The 22,785-nt window shown below is 36.3% G+C and overlaps 1 protein-coding gene across 1 annotated transcript in view; it reads left to right on the forward strand.

Moving 5' to 3' along the window:
• The first annotated feature begins 491 nt into the window (after positions 1-491).
• The window catches only part of LOC134655511 (dystroglycan 1), a 129,667-nt gene continuing 107,373 nt past the window's right edge, over positions 492-22,785 (forward strand). The window contains exons 1-2 of the mRNA XM_063510980.1: positions 492-722; positions 19,218-19,263. The gene's annotated coding sequence lies outside the window, so the exon portion shown is untranslated. The remainder of the gene's footprint in view (positions 723-19,217; positions 19,264-22,785) is intronic.

A 22,785-nucleotide genomic window follows, 5' to 3' on the forward strand; every position in this document is an offset into this window, starting at 1 on the left:
TTAATTGCCCTGGTGCCCCATATATTGAAAAGTGCCATCTCTTGACAACAACATGATGATGATGTGTTTAAATAACCGTTGCTACTCGCCACTAGATGTCACGGTTGGTCTAAAACAATTTAGTATTTTGCGCCATCTATGAAACACAAAGAAAATCGTAAAGGACTTCTGTGTAAGCCTGTCCAACTAATAACACTATTTGACAATAGGTGTCACGTTTAGCAAAAAGCAAAAATGAATTGCTAGTAAAAAAAATATTAGTGTGGCTAATTTTTTTTGGATTTTATGGCCTAGTTACTTTTAAGCCAACTTCTTGTTATGAATGTGGATAAAACTTTGTACAGACCTTGCCATAAATGGCATCCGATTTTAAATTGGTGCATCCGGCTAAGGTGCATTCGTTTGACGTTTGACTAGCAGTTATGAAATGTGCGGTTTTTAAATTTAGAGCTGGTATCACTAAGTAAGGGCGCAGCTGGGCGACTGGGCAGAGGTAGAGTGGAGAGGAGAGGGCGGCTAGTCGGGAACGTCAGGATAGGATGGGGATTGGTTTGCCGTGATTTTTTACAAGTGTGATTTGTGTTGTGTTTATGTAGTTTATCAATGAAAACACTTCTTATTTTGTTTTCTAAAGACAGTACTAAACTAAGAAACCTGCATATACACGGACGCTGCAGTGTCAACAGTTCCGTGGAGCCCGGGGTTTGGTCATGTGAATTTGTGTAAGTATTATAAATTTGATTATTTTGTCATAAACATTGTTCCTATTAACAATTAAATCTGCGTAGATGTTTATTAACAGCTTGATTAAGTTAAAGCCGGTTTTCGTTTCTTAAGTTCCGTATTTGGGTGAGGTCATTCATACCGTAACTCTTATCTGGCAATAGATAAATAATATTAATGTTTGGTTAGCGCATTGTAGTAATATTGAAAACATAGGGCCCAAATTGCAGGTTTGATCCTTGTTTCCAAAAAGAGATATTCGTACTTTTCATACTATAAACTATAATAACATGTATTATAAATGTGAAAGTGTGTGTTTGTCTTCCTGTCTGTTACCTCGTCACGCTTACATCGCTGAACCGATTTAATTGAAATCTGGAGTAGAGATAGTTTGAATCCCTGGGAAGGACATGCTGTTGTTGTTGTCTGTCCTAGTGCACCCCGGAGGTGCAGGGCCTTCCACACCTACGTCTTGAGCAACCGTCTTGGCCTCAATTGGCTTGGGAAGGACATAGGGTAGTTTTTTTCCCAGAAGTCATCCTTTAAGGGGCTTAAAAGGGGGGTGGAAGTTTGTATGGGGAATCAATAAAAAGCAGATAGGATAAAAAATAAGCTACCCAATTTCTAACTCCACGCAGACAAAGTTTTGGGCAAAAGCTAGTATGTACATAAAATAAACCATTCCAGGTATGACCCAACTTCCTGTAAAAAGTGGTTATTATCAATCCAATTTACAAATTGTTCTAAAATTTTACATTGTATTAACTTTAAGCTAAATTTTAGTCTTGCCGATGACCATTAAATCTAAAAAGTAATTTTTTTATTTAAGTTTGTATTACACTAATTATTTTATAGGACACACCTGTCTATTGGTACTGGTCTAGGCTCACACAGGCTGGAAATTCATATAGGTAGTTAACTTAGCAAAGGCCTATCCATACAATACAACACAATACAAATAGGTACTCTTTATCGCACACCTCAATAAAAGAAAACAACACAGAAAGAAAACAGCAACACAAGTATAAATAAACAAAAGGCAGTTGTATCGCCATATTAGTAGAGTAATCTCAATCAAGGTGTACCAATGCCAGCGCTAGGAACATACATACAAGTGCTTATCTTAACCTCAATCATATCTACTTTCATCGTTCTTATTTAAGCAGTTTTACAATTGCATCCTCAGGGAGCTCGAGCTTTGATTTTTGGTAATCTATTTCCAAGAATTGTCTGTTTAATGCTTCTGCAGGCTGACCATAGTTGGGGCTCTGTTTTGTACTGAGAACATTCTTGCACAAGAATATTCCCTGTAGTAAAAAGATAATGTTTGCGAGAACGGCACAACTCTGCTGGCTGACATTCATGGCTCCAGGGTTTCCAACCTTGAGGGGAATCTTTCCTTATTTTGATTACTCTGCTTTCCTGACATAGTTTTTAATCCACCAAATAGTGACTGGTAATATAAGTTCCAAAAAGTTATCAATTTAAAGATAAGGTACCTACTTAGATTTTTTTATTTAATAGCCATGCATAGTAAATAAATATTCAACATACAAACAAGCCAACATTGTATGCTTGAATACTGCTAAGCCAACGGTGCTTAATCTATTTCTCATATGTGATGAAATACAGTGTAAACTCTATAGAACAACATTCAAGGGACTGGACACTTTGTGACATTATTGAAAGTTGTATTTAGATATTTATACAGAAATTAATATTAAAGTAAACCAACTTAAACAAAAAAATAATGTTTGGGTGTGAAATGTTATACCTATAGGTAGATAATTATTTTAATCAATGGGAATCCTAACATTGCTTAAGGATATATATTTCAGTTAAGTAATAAAATTAATACATTAGTAACAATTTTTATTAATTGCCGGAAACCATTTTAATTTTTTTTTTACCTGATAACACTATAAGGAAAAAGGAATAATTATCCTGTTGGCCAGAAGTTAAGAATGAGGAATAATGTCATGTAATGTAATGACTGTTCGGTTATTACTTCATATTACAGGTTTCAAAAATGCAGGTATTTGATTATTAAATACCGGTTTATGTTGATATTGATTCTTTCATTTACATAAACATTGCCATATTAAACAGAAGATGGCTGAACAGGACTTGCTAACAAAACCTTAGAAAATCGTATAACAATTAATGATTTAACTCAAGATAGGTTATAGGCGTTCCAAAATTGAAGCGCTTACCTTGTGACAAATTGTACAAGTTGCCTTTAGTCGCGGCTGGACAAGCGAGAAATGTGCACACTGCTAACGAGCTCCCGCACACCGAAAGAGAAAGAAACGAGCTTATGATTAACAACGAGTGTGACAAAGATGGATAAAGATGGATGGAATGAGAAAATTAATCAAAAATAACAGATTTCTTCGTAGGCACAGAAATAAATATGGAAGTATTTTTTGTGCTCCTCATGTATAAATATAACCTATCTATGGGTATATAATATAATGATATTAATATAATGGTATCAATGGATAACAATACGAAACTAACTGCAACTATTGGTGTCGGATTTTCCGGCTCGATTCATAATCTCAAAACATCTATATACCCACCTACTTCTTTAATAATTTGAATGAGATTCACTCTCAATATGATAAGGTCATTGATACGTTTTTTTATCTCAACCATGTATTAGCTAACGGTACACTTTTTGTAGGTAGATTATTTTATACCATATATGCCTCTGAACTTTGCAATTGCGATTATGTAGGAACTACACTGAACGTGTGTCATTAATTATAATTAGAAATGAGTCAGACCCTGCTAAGTTTAAACGATATGTATTCTAAGCATACTGCGAAATGCTAACGACCACTAAGACTGTTGAATTCATTGTGGTGTTAGTTGCCTGTAACCTACCTTCAAGCTTAATGTACTGTGTAAGCAAATATAAGAAAATTTGAAACCCATGTCCAAGAATCCCATCCGAACGATTATAATTATATAACTCTGTTGACATACCTAATACTATTGGCTATGAGCGAGGTAGGTTCGTATTTTAGCGGGCTTAAGCAATTACAGCTTAAATATATCCAAATTATAGGTACTTTACTTATAATTGTACTTAAACATACTTTCGTAAGCTCAAATTCTTTTTATACTAGATATTTTAGGAATAAATATGTAATATACTGTAGCACTACAACCAGGATATGCAGATACCAGATATAGTATATGTATAATTTCCGAGTTTGATCTTTTTGATCAGACCTCAAGCTTAAATAAAATGCGTTTCGAATCTGTATTGGTCTGAGTTTCCAGAAGACTCTGGAATAGAAAACACTGGAAATAAAACATTTTTATTTAATTGGAAGTCGATTAAAAAAAAAATTAACTAACGTACATAAACTTTTTCCCATTTTGTCGTTATTTCTAAGCTTTATTTTAATTTTATCTTTATTAAGTAGGCACTTTGCTTGTTGTACGTTCTGTAATCTCTGGGCTATCCTAATCCTACCTTTCACTTCGAAATACCGACCAGCCTCTATTAAAATAAAGTAGTCTTCAATTACTTATGATTACTAAAAAACCTTTTTACTTAAAAAGCCGAATAGTCTCTACAAAATTACCTACTTAAAGTAGTTTCAAGTACCGCTTCCTACGTATTAAAAGTTATGGTACAGTATATAACCTGTTAGTGATGCGTAGGCGGTAGTAGGCACCGGTCAAGGGATTTCGTTGAGGGGACATATTTTAAAACATGAATATCATGGTCGCTTAACAGACAATACTTACCTACTTATTTGGTATTACCTTCGAGTATTGTCTTCAAAATGACACCGCATGTCATGTTATAAGAAAAGTTTTAGGGATGAATATGGGAAACGAAGGCTGAGGTCCGTACTATCTTTTCATTCGTCGTCTAGACCACGGAAAAGGTTAAATGGACTGCGAAAAGGAGCGTGAGGTATGTTTGTAAGAACAAGACATGCTTCGCCGATCAAAACTAACTGGGATAAGGCTAAAGTGGCTAAAACGATGACTACGCGTTTGTACTGGCAACGGATATGTCGCACCCAAGTGATACCGGACTATCGTTCAGAAGAAATGTCTCACATTCATAGTCGCCATCACTTCACTTTTAATCCCGTTGCGATGATTCAACACTTTGGTGTAATTTTTCTAATTCCCACGCTATTTTAATCACATAGTGAGCCGCCATAGCAGTTGTAATATATGTATGTAAAAACATTGATTGGATTATTTTTTTAAAGATGGGGCGGAACTTAAAAACCGTGGTCATGAATTGGAATAAGCATATTTGGTATCCGACACCAATTTAGAAACGGGTCAAGCCGTGAAAGACGAGAATATTGATACTTACGCGAATGAGTAAGTAAACGTTAGTATACTGTTTTTTTTTTTCGTTTTTATGCTACTTGGACCTAATAAGTAATATATGGACAGGGAGCTTGAAGAGTTGAGGGAGGAAATCCTTCGATCTGCTTTATGTGTTGGCATATAGATAGTTATGGAATATTAATGTAGGTAAATAGTAAAGTTAATATTATTTGCTTACCCCAAGCTGCCTCGGGGCATTATGTATCGACATATTGATGCGTTAAATTATTTAACACGGACGAAGTGGAGCGCGCCTTCTCAAATAAACTGATTAAGTAAATTAATTTCTGAACAAAATTGATCATGCACGTTACTCCAATGTTTGTATTAATAATATATTTTTCCGGTATACTTATACCTATAATAATTAGCCAGTTTTTACTGACATATTTAGATCACTAGGTACGCGCGATATGTTTCTCGCGATACTTTTGATTTTCTTCGGCGGATGTTAACATCACCGAAACGCTAGTTAACTGTTTCAATTCGTCGAGACACATACATACACTAGAAATGTTAATATTTTAGTGATGGTTTTTTTAAACACCCCTTCTTTCAAACCACGCACGCAACACCATATGGCGACAGCTAGCAACAAAACCCTTTAGCTCCCAGTGCCTCAGCCTCTAATTGATACTCGTTGCCTCCCAGTGTGGATCCAATTCAGTTAACTACTTTTAGTCATGACAGATCATCGCGAGCTGTGAGCTCAACAGGACTGAGTTCATTGCACTTTGCCATTGCCATACCTAACATACATATATGCCATACCTTCTGGATGAGATTAGTCAGGACCGGGACAAGTGGCGTACTAGAAGAGAGGGCTATGCTCAACAGTGGGCAATAAAGGGCTGATATGATGATGATCATGATACCTTACAATTGGGTTAACATAAAATAACGCAATTACTGTTTTGTATTTATTTACCATACTTACATTTTGATTTCAATATTGTATTGCGCGATATGGTCCCAGCAGCAGATATTGTCACCAAAAATAAGCACAGTGTTCGGGGTCCACACCATGACATGACTATGAGAACAAGTATCAAAAAGACATCTAACACCTATGATCTACTTATAGAACAGGCGTGTTAATAAACGATATTTGACCCATCTATAAAGTGTCGAATTCCGACCCAATTGTACAATGGCCACAACTGATGCAATACCATCCGCGGTGGCCTTAATTCTTAGTTGATCACGCGGAACATTCGTTGATGGTCCGGACATAGACTGCCTCCCATAGGCTTCGCATTATAAATTGTATGTAGACGATCCTATACGTAGACATATACATAGATAATATTAGAGCCACTTGCAAACTATCTGTTAACATAATCGTATTAAACTTCGCTCCTATGAAATGGAAAAGTTTCATAGTTGTTGTTTATATTATGGAATGTTGTCACGCGCACTGGTCGTAAACTTGGGTGGTTCCGCTAGAGCGCTAGAGAGATTTATATAATTACCTAGTCTAGATTAGAATGAAGACTAATTTTATAACTGAGAAAATTACTTTACCGGTTTGTCTGTAACTGTAACATAAACGTTTTACATGTAACGTTACGTGTACCGTAAACATTTTTTTGTTAAAAGACAAAAGGTTAGTAAACTATTTTATTTCTAAAACTTATCTCCTGAAACCCACGTACCCTACTTGTGATGTTTGAGAAAAGATACTTCGATTTATTAACAAAGCACTTTATTGTTTAATTTAGTTTTTACATTCAGTCGGCCATTTTCTATGAATCCACGAATGAAGAGCGAGAGAACGCCGTGCGAAAGAGACCGCATATTAGGTTGCATTCACTATGGATGCGTTCTCACACTACTAATATTTAAAATGCGTAAGTAATTGTCTGTCTGTTACTAACCTTAATTTACTGACAGTAAATTTGGCATGAAGATAGTTTGAGTCCCAGGGAAGGACATAGGGTCAACATTCCACACAGACGAAGTTTCGGAACTACATAACAGTTAAACCATTTTTATAACTCAAGAACGGCTGGATCGATTTTATTAACATAAAATGAAGTCAAAATATCGCTTAAATCACGGAAGAATAACATAAAATTAAGTTTGTCGGGTCAGCTAGTACTTTAAAATTATGAGAGCCCCAATGGGTTGGGATAGATGCTCCATCTAATGGTGAAGCCATCTTTGGGTCCGAATTAATTGGCCACAATGACCACAGCGTGACAATATAACGAGAGGGACCTCAACGGCTCTATCACGACGTGTAGAGTGTGTTGACCCGTAATTGTTATTGTTATGATCTGTGTAGAGTCTGTGCGGAAAGAGAAGCGGACGGCGACATATTCTTCGGTGATAAACATAACACGAAAAGGGTAAGATGAGCGCTCAGGTAGCAACAGCAAGTAGGTAGTCATAGTGGTTAAAACAGCGTATAAATAATATATATGTTGTCGTGTTGTATATATGTGTTGTTGTTGTATATGTTGTCGTGTATCGCAGTTGTAATTTTACTAGGTTATTTTATCATCTAGTAGCTCGATGACTCGTTTTATTCCGAAAAATTAAAAAATTCATACATTTTGGAATACATAAAGTTGTTTTCAGCGAAAATCACAATGCTATAAACGTAATGCGTTTGAAATATTATACTTCAAATAAACTTAACCTGAAATCAAACCCAATTTAAAAACCAAAAAACGACAAACCATATTTGTTTACTTTACTTTATCTTCATCGAAAATCTGATGGTATAATCATATTTTAATTCATTATCTCCTTATGAATATTTAGTAGCGTTATCATAAACGTCAAATATTCCCAAAGTTTAACCATATAATTTAATGTGTTATACACCATTGCATAAAAGCAACGACACTGTCGGCATTCTTATGCATTTAGATGAGTTTGTTACACTCTGTTACCAAAATAATTATTTTGGCCTCATTTGTTTTAAGTGGACGCACAATGTTGCCAAAAGGTATATTTAGCTTCGTATTTATGTAAGACATATTATATGAAGGTACATTGACATAGGAAAGGGTTTGGTGAATTTGGTGAATGGCAGTTGAGCTTCAACAAATCTGGCGTGTCATTCCAAATTTGCCGAGTACAAGCGAGTAAGGCTCATGTTAACCAGTATAAGTCCGTTCTAAGATTGCTCGTCAATGTTACTGCTGTCAAGCTCACGTTACCCAGGTTATCCTAAAAGGGAATCCGATTATCCCGCCCTCGCGCGACTACGAAGTACCGGCGGCCTGGGTTTTATGGCCGAATGATTCCGTTTCGCTTCCCTGCGAAAATTGACACAGCGAGCGAAATTTGATCTAAAATCAAAATGGAACTGTTTGAACTGAGGTCTTATTCTCATTGGCTACTGAAAGCTCAACAATAATTGGCTTGGTGCCTACTGCCTATATTCTTATGATTTCAATCGATTCTGTTTTTAGCGGGGATCAAATGTCAAATAGCACCAACTACAGTAGAGCTATTATAAAAGATAGCATATTGATATTGACACAAACTAGGTTTCAATTCGAGACATTACCTAACTTCTATATGTAGGTAGTAAAGCAACTCCTCCACGTCATTAATTTCAGTCTATTCATTTGTAATGTACATTTTCTTATAACTAAAAAGAAATGTTTTTGTTACCCTTACTTTGAAGTAACTGAGGCATTATAATTGTCACATAATTCTTTATTGTCGGAGCCATAACGATTACTATACCATTTTTAATTAACACAAACCGGCGATCTCCTAATATATCTATCCCTCTATTTTTTATCGTTACTTTTTTATTTTATCGTGTTTCTTAACGCCTAATGAAATCCTGATATTATTTTTATATGAGATACACGACAGCGTATAAAAACAACCTGTGATTAATATAAGAGTCTTTTTAATCTTTTCACATCATACGCGTTGCATATGGGCGGGCTGCATGTGAGTTCTTACTCAAATGTTTATGATGATGTATCTGTAGTAAATAAAAATATTATGTTTGGGGCCCACATTTTGTAGCCGTCAATGTTCGGTTTTCATTCAATCTTATTGTTTTAACAACTAAGCTGTGCTCAGATTATTTTGAACACATCGCCTGCTTGGCTAGTTCAGTGTTGCCGCTGACTATTCCTTGCATTTGTATATATACCTGATCGATGACAAAGTTTAATGTGTAATTGCGTGTGTTATGTAAGTTACACAATGTTTTCCGTCAGTACCATGGTGTGACGTAGCTGGTTTTCATAATTTGCATACGACATAATGATTTGATTTGCTAATTAATTACTATCCGCTTGACTTCAAATCGTACGTGACTTGCGAATTCAGATTATAAAATTTTACTGCACATTAATTAGAGGAAAGAAAAACAGGTAAAAGATTATTTTAATACACTTACGTCAGATTTCACTTTACAGCTTCTGCGGATAAGCCTCGGTTTTTACCAAGACACGCTTTTCGCATTAATTAAGCTCCTTCTTGAAAAATTCTTTCGCAAAGTTTGCACGCGAGGTGGAATGTTAATTTTGCAGGTAGGTACTCGAGGAGTTATTACAATCGGCTTACGAGCCTAACCCCTAAGCCCAGCCAAACTTTGAAAATCGGAATTTCACCTGTGTCACTCCACAGGAAAATAGCGATAGAAACGAAGACAGATCTTTAAGTTACACTAGCGAAGCGCCCCGGCTTCGCACGGGTTAACAAATTACACACAAACCTTCCTCATGAATCATTATATCGATAGGTGAAAACCGCATTAAAATCCGTTTAGTAGTTTTTGAATTTATCGCGAACATACGAACACACAACAGCCAGACGCGGCGGGGGACTTTGGGCCCGATTCGGATTTTGAAATAGACATCTGTTAGATATCTTATAGACATCGCCAAGATTCGATAACGATATGTTTAAGATCTAACCTGTCAAATTTAACAATTGCGTGATTCTGGAGATATACTCTTGAACGATTTCCACAAGATATGGCTTAGAGATCCAATTCACATCTAATAGATATCTAACTCTATCTAACGTAAAAGTGACATTGGTTGCCCGAATTGTATTGTACTGTAAAAGAGAACTAATTGAAATCTAAACTATAACGTATCTAGAATGGATCTAGTAATACGTGTCGTCTCTTGTGAATATCTTGAAGTTCGAATACGGCAGTTTGTTTTATAGGTAAGGTGTATAGTAATGATCACTTCTGATTACGCATGGTTATTAAACATTTATACTGGTTAACCTAAGCGTTTGACTGCCTGGGCTCTTGAAACAGGTATTAGGAATAGACGGCGAGTACCTACTGCCAGAAAATTGTATTACTGCGTCAGTCATAAAGTACGAGCTTATTTAATATCTCCCAAGTTCTTCAACGTTATCTACAGACGTTTTAGGAAACATTTTTACTTTTAATTAAAAAAAATGTCCAACGTTCTACATAATTTTCTTTATACAGATTAACCTGCGTTTACTTGAATCTTTTATCCTTTACTTGATTTCTTAAAGTTGAATCTTCTTCTCTCTGCTTTGAAAGTATTTTGTGTTATGAATTCAGCTTAAGTAACATTGTTTTTTTAAGCCCTTTGTTAGTTATGTAACATCTGAAAAACTATTCAATCTCTAACTAGCCTCATACCGTGACTTCGTTCTTTAGAAGTCGTTAGGACGTCTTTAAATAATTCCAGCATTTTCACTGTCGGCACAACGATAAGGAACGAACCGAACCTAAACTAATTATATTTTATTATGTAGTTATATATAACGCATGGACGTGTGGGCGGTAAGCGCCGGCGTCTGGCTGACTCACGCGCCGATAAGGAGCGTTCACTCATACACGAAATAAGTCACGATTCCCTCCGGATGTACAGTAGTTACCGCGTTGTGTGTACCTGAATGTCTCTACAGGATATACGCTCATAGACACTGTGGCATGTAGGTATACTAAATTGATTTGCATCATATTTGAGTAATCGCCAAAAAACAGGCCGTCTTAGTACAAGGGCGCAACCACCCGTTGTTTTTTACCTATGGCCCTAGGTATTTCCATTATATGAATTTTCGTTTTACCCGTTCCCTTCGTTGTACGTGGTCAGACACGCGCTATGCCGAATTACTGATGATTTAATTTATTAGATAAAATTAACCTTATGCAAGAATCGACACGACCTGTTCACATGATGGGAACTTTATTTCCAACTTATCCATTGATAGAAATCCATTCCCGTCCGGTAAGAGCCGAAGCAAGTTTAATATCGGCTCAATCGAGCAAGACTCACTAGATTACGCTAGAAAACTTTTGATTAGAACAGCCATACTCAAAGTGTGTTCCGCGGAACCCTAGGGTTCGGCGACACCCCTGCAGGGGTTGCGCAAGAATTTAGAATTATGCATATTTAATGAAAAAATACACTTCTAAAAACTATTGTTTTATTGTAGGGTTCCATCAAGTATTTCGCTTTCCAAAAGGGTTCCGTCAAAAAAAAGATTGAGAACCGCTGGATTAGAAGATCCGGTGTTGTTATTCGTGATCGTCGTGAAATGCACCAATATAGCTTATGCTGTTTTATAATTGACGACCGGTCTGGCCTAGTGGGTAGTGACCCTGCCTGTGAAGCCGCGGTCCTGGGTTCGAATCCCAGTAAGGGCATTTATTTGTGTGATGAGCACAGATATTTGTTCCTGAGTCATGGTTGTTTTCTATGTATTTAAGTATTTGCATATTATATCTATCGTTGTCTGAGTATATGTCGCAGGGAAATGATCAAAACAGAGATTCGAACAAATCTCTAAGGGATATGATCAAATCACGCAGGATGTTAAAATGGCAAATCCATATCATCATTTCCCTAGAAAAATTCAGTAATTTGACCAAATCACTGACTCTGTTTAGTGAAAAGACAAAATCGGCCAATAAACGCGAAACGCTTTTTCATTTCACTAGATTTGTTTAGGAATTTGACAAAATCCCTAACCACGACAGTAAGTTGACGAAACGAACTTAAAAAATCAACTTGTTTTATCATTTCGCTAAACAGGTTTAGTGAAATGATAAAGTCTCAACTGGAAGATGGTACCTATATGGTAATTTGATTAAATCTCTGAAAGGTTTAGTGAAATGACGAAAGCAAGTACAGAATACAACAGTTTACTCTACAGTTAAGCGATTTGATCAAATCTCTGACTAGATTAAGTGAATTTTTTTGAAATTATGATGCCGACAGATGTACCGATTTGGTACAGATAATTTTTAATACCTATTTAAAATAATCCCCGGTACATTACTTCCATCTAATGGACCTCTGTCTACCTTAGGGACGTCCACCAACACGCTTGATTTGATTAGCAACTCTTTGTGCAGAGAAGTCTCTTTCATTTTTTCAGCCGATATTTTCAAAAATGTTCACTTAATCTAGTCAGAGATTTGATCAAATCGCTTAACTGTAGAGTAAACTGTTGTATTCTGTCTTGCTTTCGTCATTTCACTAAACTGTTCAGAGATTTAATCAAATCACCATATAGGTACTATCTTCCAGTTGAGACTTTACCATTTCACTAAACTTGTTTAGCGAAATGATAAAACTAGTTGACTTTTTAAGTTCGTTTCGTCAACTTACTGTCGTGGTTAGGGATTTTGTCAAATTCCTAAACAAATCTAGTGAAATGAAAAAGCGTTTCGCGTTTATTGGCCGATTTTGTCTTTTCACTAAACAGAGTCAGTGATTTGGTCAAATGACTGAATTTTTCTAGGGAAATGATGATATGGATTCGCCATTTTAACATCCTGCGTGATTTGATCATATCCCTTAGAGATTTGTTCAAATCTCTGTTTTGATCATTTCCCTGCGACATATACACAATACAAGCCTTCTTGAGCTTACCGTGGGGCTTAGTCAATTTGTGTAAAAATGTCCATTAATATTAATAATATTTAATATTTAAATATAACGTTCATTGAGTAACTATTTTTATTTCATGTTATTCATGAATTATACTCTACTTAATTTTTTTACGTTTTTGCTGGATCTGTATTGCAATTATGTGCCATTTATTTTCGCTCTTATATTTTAACTAAAGGGATACAAAGAAATATTCAGACAGGAAAGTCGATATTTGAACCGGGGCGAGTCTTCCTCATAGGAATAGGTACAAACAAGTACAACATGACAAGTTAGATTCATCATAAATGAAGGCAAATAAATTTAGTTTCGATAAGATGATATGACATATTAGACTGAGTCCTTGACTTGATTACAGATTTTGTACCAAAAGTACCAAAGATAAAAAGTACGTGAACTATCGCGTGCTCAAACATTTGCGTGTGGCCCACATTAAAACTGATAGGCAGATACGGCGATCTCATCGCTACGCTATTCAGACTATGCCGTAGATAACACTGTATAGTTCAAAATCTGACACGAATATTCTTTTCAGGGGGTTTACATAATTTCTATTCCCTTTTTCGAAAAATTAACAAGTTGTAGGTTATTTCGACTCAGAATTATAGTCAGTTTTGTGACGGTTCATACAATGTGTGTGTGTGAAAATGCGTCTCAAAACTGTTTTATTTTTTCTTTTTTAAATGGATAGGTTTATCCTCGTGAATAGAAATAAGTAATAATCCAAAAATTAATATATTATCAAATATGGTAGATTCTTTTTTCTGAAAATGTCCATCAACAGAAAACTAGAAAATATATATATATCTAGTTGGATTGGAATACCTATATTGAATACATGTTTTTAATTTCGACATCAGGTATGATTATGTGAAGCTTTATACTTAAGTCTACAAGGACTTTTTTTAATAAAGTAAACATTAGTTTGCAAACTAAAATAATAATTCCACATCCATATACTCACAAAACTGCTCATGTGCAAAAATGTGACCATATAGTACAGTTTAGATTTTTAAATTCAAGGGGTTTATGTTGCGAATGGCCTACTATATCACCGCATCCTTTCCCGCCGACGTAGCAAGCCGTTACATTTGAATAAAATAGCACTTGCGAGAATTAAGAAGAAACATATCTCGCCACTCGTATTGTGTCGAGTTAGACGATTCAGGTCATATCCTTGGCGCCGGAAACTCATAATAATATCTCATTCTCGGCGCTGCCGCTTAATGAGGAACGCGAAATTATGAATCCCGACCTCTCATCCCTAATGGAGGGCAAACTGAGCTCTGTCGTTTATCTTAGCTCATAATTAGAGCCATCATTCGACCCTGTCTATTAGGAAATAACGTCTTCCAGCTTACCTCCAGTCAACTCCCGTAAACTTGTTACAAAGCCAAGACCAATCTTATTGAAAAGTTTATTAAAAGTTCGGCCCTATTCTACTCACGCGTTCTCTATCAAATATTCAGAGAAACTCGGAGTAATATGTAAGATTATTCGAATGGAAGCCCCCAGACAATCTCGATGCGTCCCTCCATTTTCATCCACTAGGGATAAAGTAAAACGTCTTCTGGCTTTCTTTGCCGCGACCCCCTGCATCATTTATAATAATAACTCCACCGGCGGACGCTTTAACATCGCACCTCTTAGGCACTCTACTTGATACTGGAAAGTGGAGGAAAAAAAGCATTTTCACGAGAACCCTTTTGTGTTCTCTCTGCTTTATGGCGTACCTTGTAAATCTTATGTTAACTCTTGAATTGCAACCTTGAAACCTCAGAATGGAAAAATCACGGCTCGCTAAAAAGTTTTGGCTGTAAGCTCATATGGTAGGTTTCGCCTTACTAAACTTGGTCACTTTTTCTTTAGTGTATGATATCTATTTCAGATTATAATCACAGACTTGTCATTCTCGCGCTCGCGCTTGACAGACAGCTGAAGTGTGCGAAAGGGAAGCCATCACGTATATGAACATCGCATGAGTGCGAAAGAGTCAGACTACATACAAATGAGAAAACGTGACCATTTTTGAGTTTGACGACGGCCGCGGACGGCCAAGAGCGTATCACGGTAATTTTCAATTTGAAAAATATACACAAATTCGGAAGAAAACTATTTGATAAAGTAATACAATGAAGATAGTGTCTTGTAGTATACCGGATTTCAGTGTCTCGGGGCCAAATAAACCTAGCAAATACTCATTTCAGAGGAATAATGATATTCCGAGCGAAATTTTCTTAACGATATTTTGTCAAATTGACAGCTTAAAAAGTGTAAGAAGCCGGTTTATACAGATGATTATAAGTTTTTCTTCCTTTGTGTGCTAATATTTTATCATATTACTCAATAATTTAAAATATTTTGTGTAAAAACATAACCTGTTACTTTACGTTAGGGCTTGACAAAATGTTCAGATGACAGTATCGATAACTTGTCGGTATATTAATAGCTATGTAATCATTTCTTCACAAGACATAATCCAATATTATTATGGAATAATAACATCAATAAATTGCTCTGATAATTAGCTTAAGATAATTTATAAGTATGTTACGATTCATAAGTGCTTGTTGCTAGGCCTACATGAATAAAGTATATTTTGACTTGACCTGACTTAACATAGATAGAGAGAAAAAATACATAGAGTGCTCACTCCATACATCAGTTTTAGTACCAAAAAGACTATTAGCATCTAGCATCGAGTAGCGGAACTATCAGTACTGCTATTTGACAATAGATGTAGCACCGACCGGAAAGTCTTATGCTGTTGAGATAAGACTTTCCGGTCGGTGCTACATCTATTGTCAAATAGCAGTACTGATAGTTCCGCTACTCGATGCTAGATGTAGACACTAACATTAATAGTCTGAACTGATGTATGGAGTGAGCACTCTTGTCTTACTATATTTCTCTATGACATAATTAAGATATTAACCTTTATAACCGACTTCAAATAATAACGATTGTTATACCCTTTTTGAAGGTGCAGATGTTTAGCAGTAAATTTAAACTTCACTTTCCAACACAGTAAGAGTTAGACTAAGATAAGGCTGTAACGATTTTGATAGCACACGCAGTGCAGGTGTTATTTTATACATCATAATGTCGTAGAATTTTAACGTTTAAAATAACACATTTGAAAAAGTAGTCGATAAAGCAATCAAACACCGACAGATTATTAATATGTTGTAACATGACATCACTATTTTTGATCTCACATAGACAATTTACGCACACACTTGAGTTTCGTTTTTGGTCGCACTTTTGAAGATTGACAGTTGTTCTTGTCTATTCTAATTCTATGATTATAATTGATAAAACGTTGAACAGAACAGATGTGATTAAATTTAGGGTTGTTGACTCATTCAAAGGCACAGTTCGCTTAAAATACTTATCTGCCAGTGACAAATGGCGTTCCAAATAGGCATTATAGCACTTCGCGACCTTTATAGATGACGCTTATTAGTTGCCATCAATGTCGCCATTCTATTACCAGAGTCGATCTAATAAAGCTTTATAGAGACGGACGAGAATAGGGTGTTATGGGGTCAAATGTTAATGCCGGAGGTTAGCCTATTTCTGTGTATCTTGACAATAAATATTAAGAAATTGGTGTAAATATATTTTATATCTCACTCCTTTTTTTGTTCCCCCATTTTTAGGGTAGGGTAAATAAATAATGTCATTTTTAGGGTTCCGTAGCCAAATGACAAAAAACGGAACCCTTATAGATTCGTCATGTCTGTCTGTCTGTCTGTCTGTCTGTCTGTCCGTCTGTCTGTCCGTCCGTATGTCACAGCCACTTTTCTCCGAAACTATAAGAACTATACTGTTGAAACTTGGTAAGTAGATGTATTCTGTGAACCGCATTAAGATTTTCACACAAAAATAGAAAAAAAACAATAATTTTTTTTTTCATCAAACCCATACGTGTGGGGTATCTATGGATAGGTCTTCAAAAATGATATTGAGGTTTCTAATATCATTTTTTTCTAAACTGAATAGTTTGCGCGAGAGACACTTCCAAAGTGGTAAAATGTGTCCCCCCCCCCTGTAACTTCTAAAATAAGAGAATGATAAAACTAAAAAAATATATGATGTACATTACCATGTAAACTTCCACCGAAAATTGGTTTGAACGAGATCTAGTAAGTAGTTTTTTTTTATACGTCATAAATCGCCTAAATACGGAACCCTTCATGGGCGAGTCCGACTCGCACTTGGCCGCTTTGTTCACCTGCACTTGGTTTTGTCGCATTTATGACCTTTGAAAATAGAGTTTAGCGCCGGTAGGCTTGTACTCGAATTGTACTAATAAAAAGAGAATAGGAAATGGGACTCGTCATAAGTACCTATGTATTAAAAAAATGTATCAATACAGTCATCTTATTTACTTATTATCCTAGAAGACTTGACCTTTACACAGTAACATCGCATTTACGTCAGTAGTATTGTATTATTATCTCGCAATACCTAACCAGTACAAGTTATGTATTGCGAGATAACAATGTAGAACTACTCTGCCCAAATGAAATGACTACAAAGCATTCCAACGGAACAGGGACAGATTAGAGGAATAGCGCAAGTGTTAGCATTTCCAATTCGCAGATTCCCGATGAGAAAATAAGGGTTATTTTCACTAGTATAGTACCACTGGTAACAACTTGGCGGTTACTAGTGGGAATGACCCGAAAATAATAAAACCGTAACACATGTGTGTTCGCTGCGATGGGATCTTCTTGTAAACATTCCTACATATTTGATTTGCGCGACATGTATTCAACAAGCCATGCATGAAATGGTTGAAACTGAATATAAATTGTAACCTAGTTTTCTACGGAAAGCGACAAATATTGCAGTGCTTCGTTTCGCCTGTCGTTAGATTATTTTAACTATTAACGCTCTATAAAGCCCCTGTTTTGTTTTTATGCTTACCTACTTTTCATTTAGTCTGCAGCATAAGCAGAGGTAGTAGAGATAACTCGAATGAAGCGTAGCTTTTTCTGCTGCTACTGCTGATGGTCTTCAGCTGTTCTAAGTGTAAATAATATACGCTTAGACCGCTTGACGATTTGTTACTCGTAATGAACTTCTATTGAACGATGTGATTCCTGTTTCAACAGTAACTAGCCTCCCTTAAAAAACATAAGCATGACTGAATGAGAGTAGCCCAATAAATACCATCAAAATAAATCTTGAGTAGGCACTTCGGTATCTAAAAACAATTGCTTTGAAATTATAAGGCGCGGGATTAGGCCCAGCTTTGCATTTAAATACCTGCTTATCCCTAGAAACGAAGGAGATCAATTTGCGTACAATAGAATGAATGCTACTTATGGCTATGCATACTCGTAATACGAACCTGTATCCGTCCGTGCTTTATAAGTATTACAATGTTTTCCGTTGCATATACGTGAAATTTTTAATATTATCTGTCAACAAAGTACTTTCGGCTAAAGAGGGTGTATAAAATTATAAATAGTGGTTTAACACATGACAAACGTGTAATCTGTAGGTATATAATGATTATCTACAAGTACTTATGTATGTAATGTATGTATGGCGCTTTATTGCACATTTTTATAAACTACATATACTAAAATTACATATAAGTAAATATGCAGCCAATTTTGAGAAAATAGTAGGTTAATATCATGATAAAATCCTCTGTACAGTTTAACACTACTACCCGTGCTAATGCTAAAACATTTGCCACTAAATATTTAACGGGATTCTTTGACTTATCCCGGGATAAGATAAACCCCATGGGGTTAGAGAACTGAACGCACGAACACGCACTGTCTTTATCACTTAACTATCGTGATATATCGTGAACCAAGTTAATAAAAGCTAATTAACAATGAAACCAACACATCAGCGTAATGACACAGGGGCACGGTGAAGTCGTCGAAGCTATTGTACGCTACAATTAGGTAGATAGTGATCTGAGGGAGTGCTATCGCCCATGCAGCTACATTCTACAACAATATTAGTCGCTGCAGCCTTGCCATAATGTCATTCTAGCTAACTGAGATCGTTTTCTAACATGTATACAAAATATTATGAACGTGTAGGTATCGAAACGTTGTACTGATTAAGTATTAGTCTTTATTATTTCCTTGTACTCACAGCAAAATTTTAAATACTCCATTAATCCAATGCCCGGTCACTTAGATGGAGATGGCATCTTCGACGTTGCCAATAAAAAATACTGCGCCGAAAATACCTAAAGACCTTCATTTGTTTCAGGTCAATTATTTGCTGAGTCTGATCGAGGCTTCCATTATTTTTCAAGGTAAGTCGTAAACGGTAAAATAATATGGCCAGAGTTTTGTTCAGTGATTTCAGACGTTATGAAACTTAAGAAACTCTTCGTAATTATTTATATTCTTTAGTGTTGCAGATGATAAAGTAAATTATACTTACTTTAATTTATTAACATCCACTTACACGAAAATATTGAAACTGAAAGTATTGATATTTTTCCCTACTGCCGTATTCGAACTTCAAGATATTCACAAGAGACGACACGTAGCGTAGGTACTAAATCCATTCTAGATACGTTATAGTTTAGATTTCAACTAGTTCTCTTTTGCAGCGCAATTCGGGCAACCAATGTCAGTTTTACGATAGATCGTGTTAGATATCTATTAGATGTGAATTAGATCTCTAAGTAATATCTTGTGGAAATCGTTCAAGAGTATCTCCAGAATCGCGGAAATGTCAAATTTGACAGGTTAAATCTTAAACATATCGTTATCGTATCTTGGCGATGTCTAAAAGATATCTAATAGATGTCTATTACAAAATCCGAATCGGACCCCTAGTCCTGTTCTAGAATTCAGATAGCATTCAGAATATAACACAATGTCTGTATATTCTTGTATTTAATTTCGAGCTGCAGCATAGATATAGTCCTCACTATCTCTGTTCACCTTGTTCGACGAGACATTAATAACTACCAGATCCCGTAATACGCGTTATGCTTTCACCGCGTTCCATTCCCATGGGGGTTCATAGTCGAGCTTAGTTCGAACCACTTTACATAGTGTTATCATGCTCAACTAATATGTGTTAAGTAATTACTTAAAATGTTGAGTTTATTTGAGAGGCTACTGAAACTGGAAGTGGTTTTTTAAGTTTTGACCTACTGAATCCTCCGGAACTTATTCGTGGAACATCTTTTTATTAATTCTCGGCGGAAATGGCGTATTATGTCTAACGTGTGTCTTTGTATCTCTCTGTGGGATCGTAGCTCCCTAAGAGACACACTTTCGTTATATTTATCATTAACGATTCGGGAACGAAACACTGTAAATAAGTCCCCAATAGAGCTAAAAAACCTTTTTTCATTGAGCGGAGGAGGAAACGAAAATAGTTCAGGTTGTGGAGAATCGACCCTTACCTACACTTAAACACGCCAAACCAAGACATATAAGTAAAAGTGCTTTTTTACTATTCCATTTCATCGGTATATGGTTATCATAAAGAGCAAAAAGTCCAAGTACCTACATAATATGATAGGTTTTCTTAACACACATACTTTTAGATAATACCGCGGATAGGGAACGATTAATCGACATCATTTTGTCTTGTACGCTCGCAATATATTACCGTCATTCTAGATTATTAGGATTTTTTTTTATGTTAAACTGATCGGCGATTGGCTCTAGACACACCTGATGGAAAGTGAAGACAGAGCCTAAGATGGAGCTCACCGGTTCAGTAATAGCCTATTCACTCTAGCTTTAAAGAGACCGAGGTCATATTTCTCAGGGAATACGGATGACGGGAGCGCATTCCATTCCTTAGCCTTCCTTACCAAAAAAGACGAGGCAAATCGTTTTGTGCGGACAAATGGGATGTTAACCACGAACGGGTGCATTCGCTCCCCGCGCCTGGACGTCCGATGATGGAAAGGGGAAGGTGGAATCAGGTCATGCAGCTCTTGTGCGCATTCTCCAGAATGTATCCGATAGAACACCGATAGGCTCTGTAACTTTGATTTGACAGCTGGGTCATCGCCTAAAAGTCTATGAGCCCGGCGCTCTATTGAGTCCAGGGCCGCCAGCTGATACTTGGCGGAACCGTCCCAAAGGTGGCAGCAGTATTCCATGCACGAGCGGACCTGTGCTTGGTATAGGGAGAGAAGCTGATTCGGCGTGAAGTACCGCCTCACCTTAAATAGGACACCAAGTTTCTTGGCAGCAGTTTTAGCCCTGGACTCAATAGTCGACCCGAAGTTTAGGTTGGGTTTTAGACTTAGACCAAGAAGCTCAAGATGGTTGGTTGGATGTTCCTAAAAATTCCACAACTTTTACGTAAACACGTTTTGTGCATTAGGGTATCGTTTAACTGAGGCAGTTGGTAAGAAGTCACAATGCTAAGTAAAGATGTAATATATACAAACTAATTTTACCAATACTCTGCCACCTTCTACTAGAAAATCACCGCGCAACTTTCTTTACAGTACATATGGGGCTACTTTTCCGCACTAGTGCGTAAAATAGCACTTTTCGTGCGTATGTCGAAACTTTAAAGTGCCATATGTACTGTAAAACGTTGTTCGATACACGTGCGAATAGGTAATTCGCAACTCGTGTCGATTTAAAACACTCCCTTCGGTCGTGTTTTAATTTATCGCCACTCGTTTCGAATTTCCTCTTTTTCGCACTTGTATCGAAAATAACTATTACCTACCGCCTGAGATAAATGGTAGACCTATACTTACCTTGTGATAAGGACAGGTACAGAACAGGACAAACGTACAATATGTTCGGTTTTTAATTAGCTGGAGTAAATGTCATTTTCAATGCTTCGTTTTATGGACATCGTAAATCAGATGTATATACGTGTTACCACATGCAATCAATGGTATTACGGTGAGTTTTACTGACTTTTAAAGCACTGTATAAAACCAACATGTAGCCAAATCACGGTGTGACAAGGTACTCTATCTAATTAGAATTAGAGTAGGTACATGTGTATAGTATATAGATATAGAAAATAAAGAATGTAGCTTTTTTTTGCTTCCACTGTAGGTCATATGTCTATATTGGCTATTTCTATTCGTTTCTAGATGCTGTGGTTTTATTCTAAATAAATCCGACATAAAAGTATAGAAACGAAAAAAAATCATTCCAAGTTCTCTTATGTTTTTCCAGATTTTCCTAAGCAGGCCCCCTTTTAACATCCAATTCAGGAGTTTTGTCAAGTCATTGGTCCGCGTCCCGAACTCCCATTATCGTGATACGCAACTTGCCGACATTGCTCTTCGAATGCCGAATTTAACGCAACACTGCCTTAACCAAAGTATAGGGACGATTACAGTAACCTTTCTCCTAACGGTTACTTACGTTCGATATTTTAATTTAGGATGCTAGAAATTCTTGAACCTACTCTGGTAAACTCGATCTAGCTGTGTTCTATGGTCGTGTGTATCATCACTTGCTTTAGGTACGCACGTAGTATGTAGGTATTTTTATTTCAAGATAAAGTACCTACTTTGTATATATCTACTCTGTCTTAACTCGCAGTTTGCTGAGGACATTTTACTCCTCTCTTTTTTCTTTGACCTAATTTATGATTAGGTAATCTAATCGTTGTAAGTATTTTGTTCAGTCATTGTTAAAACGCCGCTGTTTGGGACTAATTTAGTAGAAGGTTTTCTCTTCATTTCGGTTGCATATCCCCACAGCGAAATTAAAACGTGCAAACAGCAAAAACACATAAAAATATAGACAAAATTGCAATATATACGTGATGACTCAGTAAGAATGATATGGGGAATTCGGTGAAAGAGGAAATCTACCTATTT

The sequence above is a fragment of the Cydia amplana genome, chromosome 16, assembly GCF_948474715.1.
Source record: "Cydia amplana chromosome 16, ilCydAmpl1.1, whole genome shotgun sequence".
Taxonomy (NCBI): Eukaryota; Metazoa; Arthropoda; class Insecta; order Lepidoptera; family Tortricidae; genus Cydia; species Cydia amplana.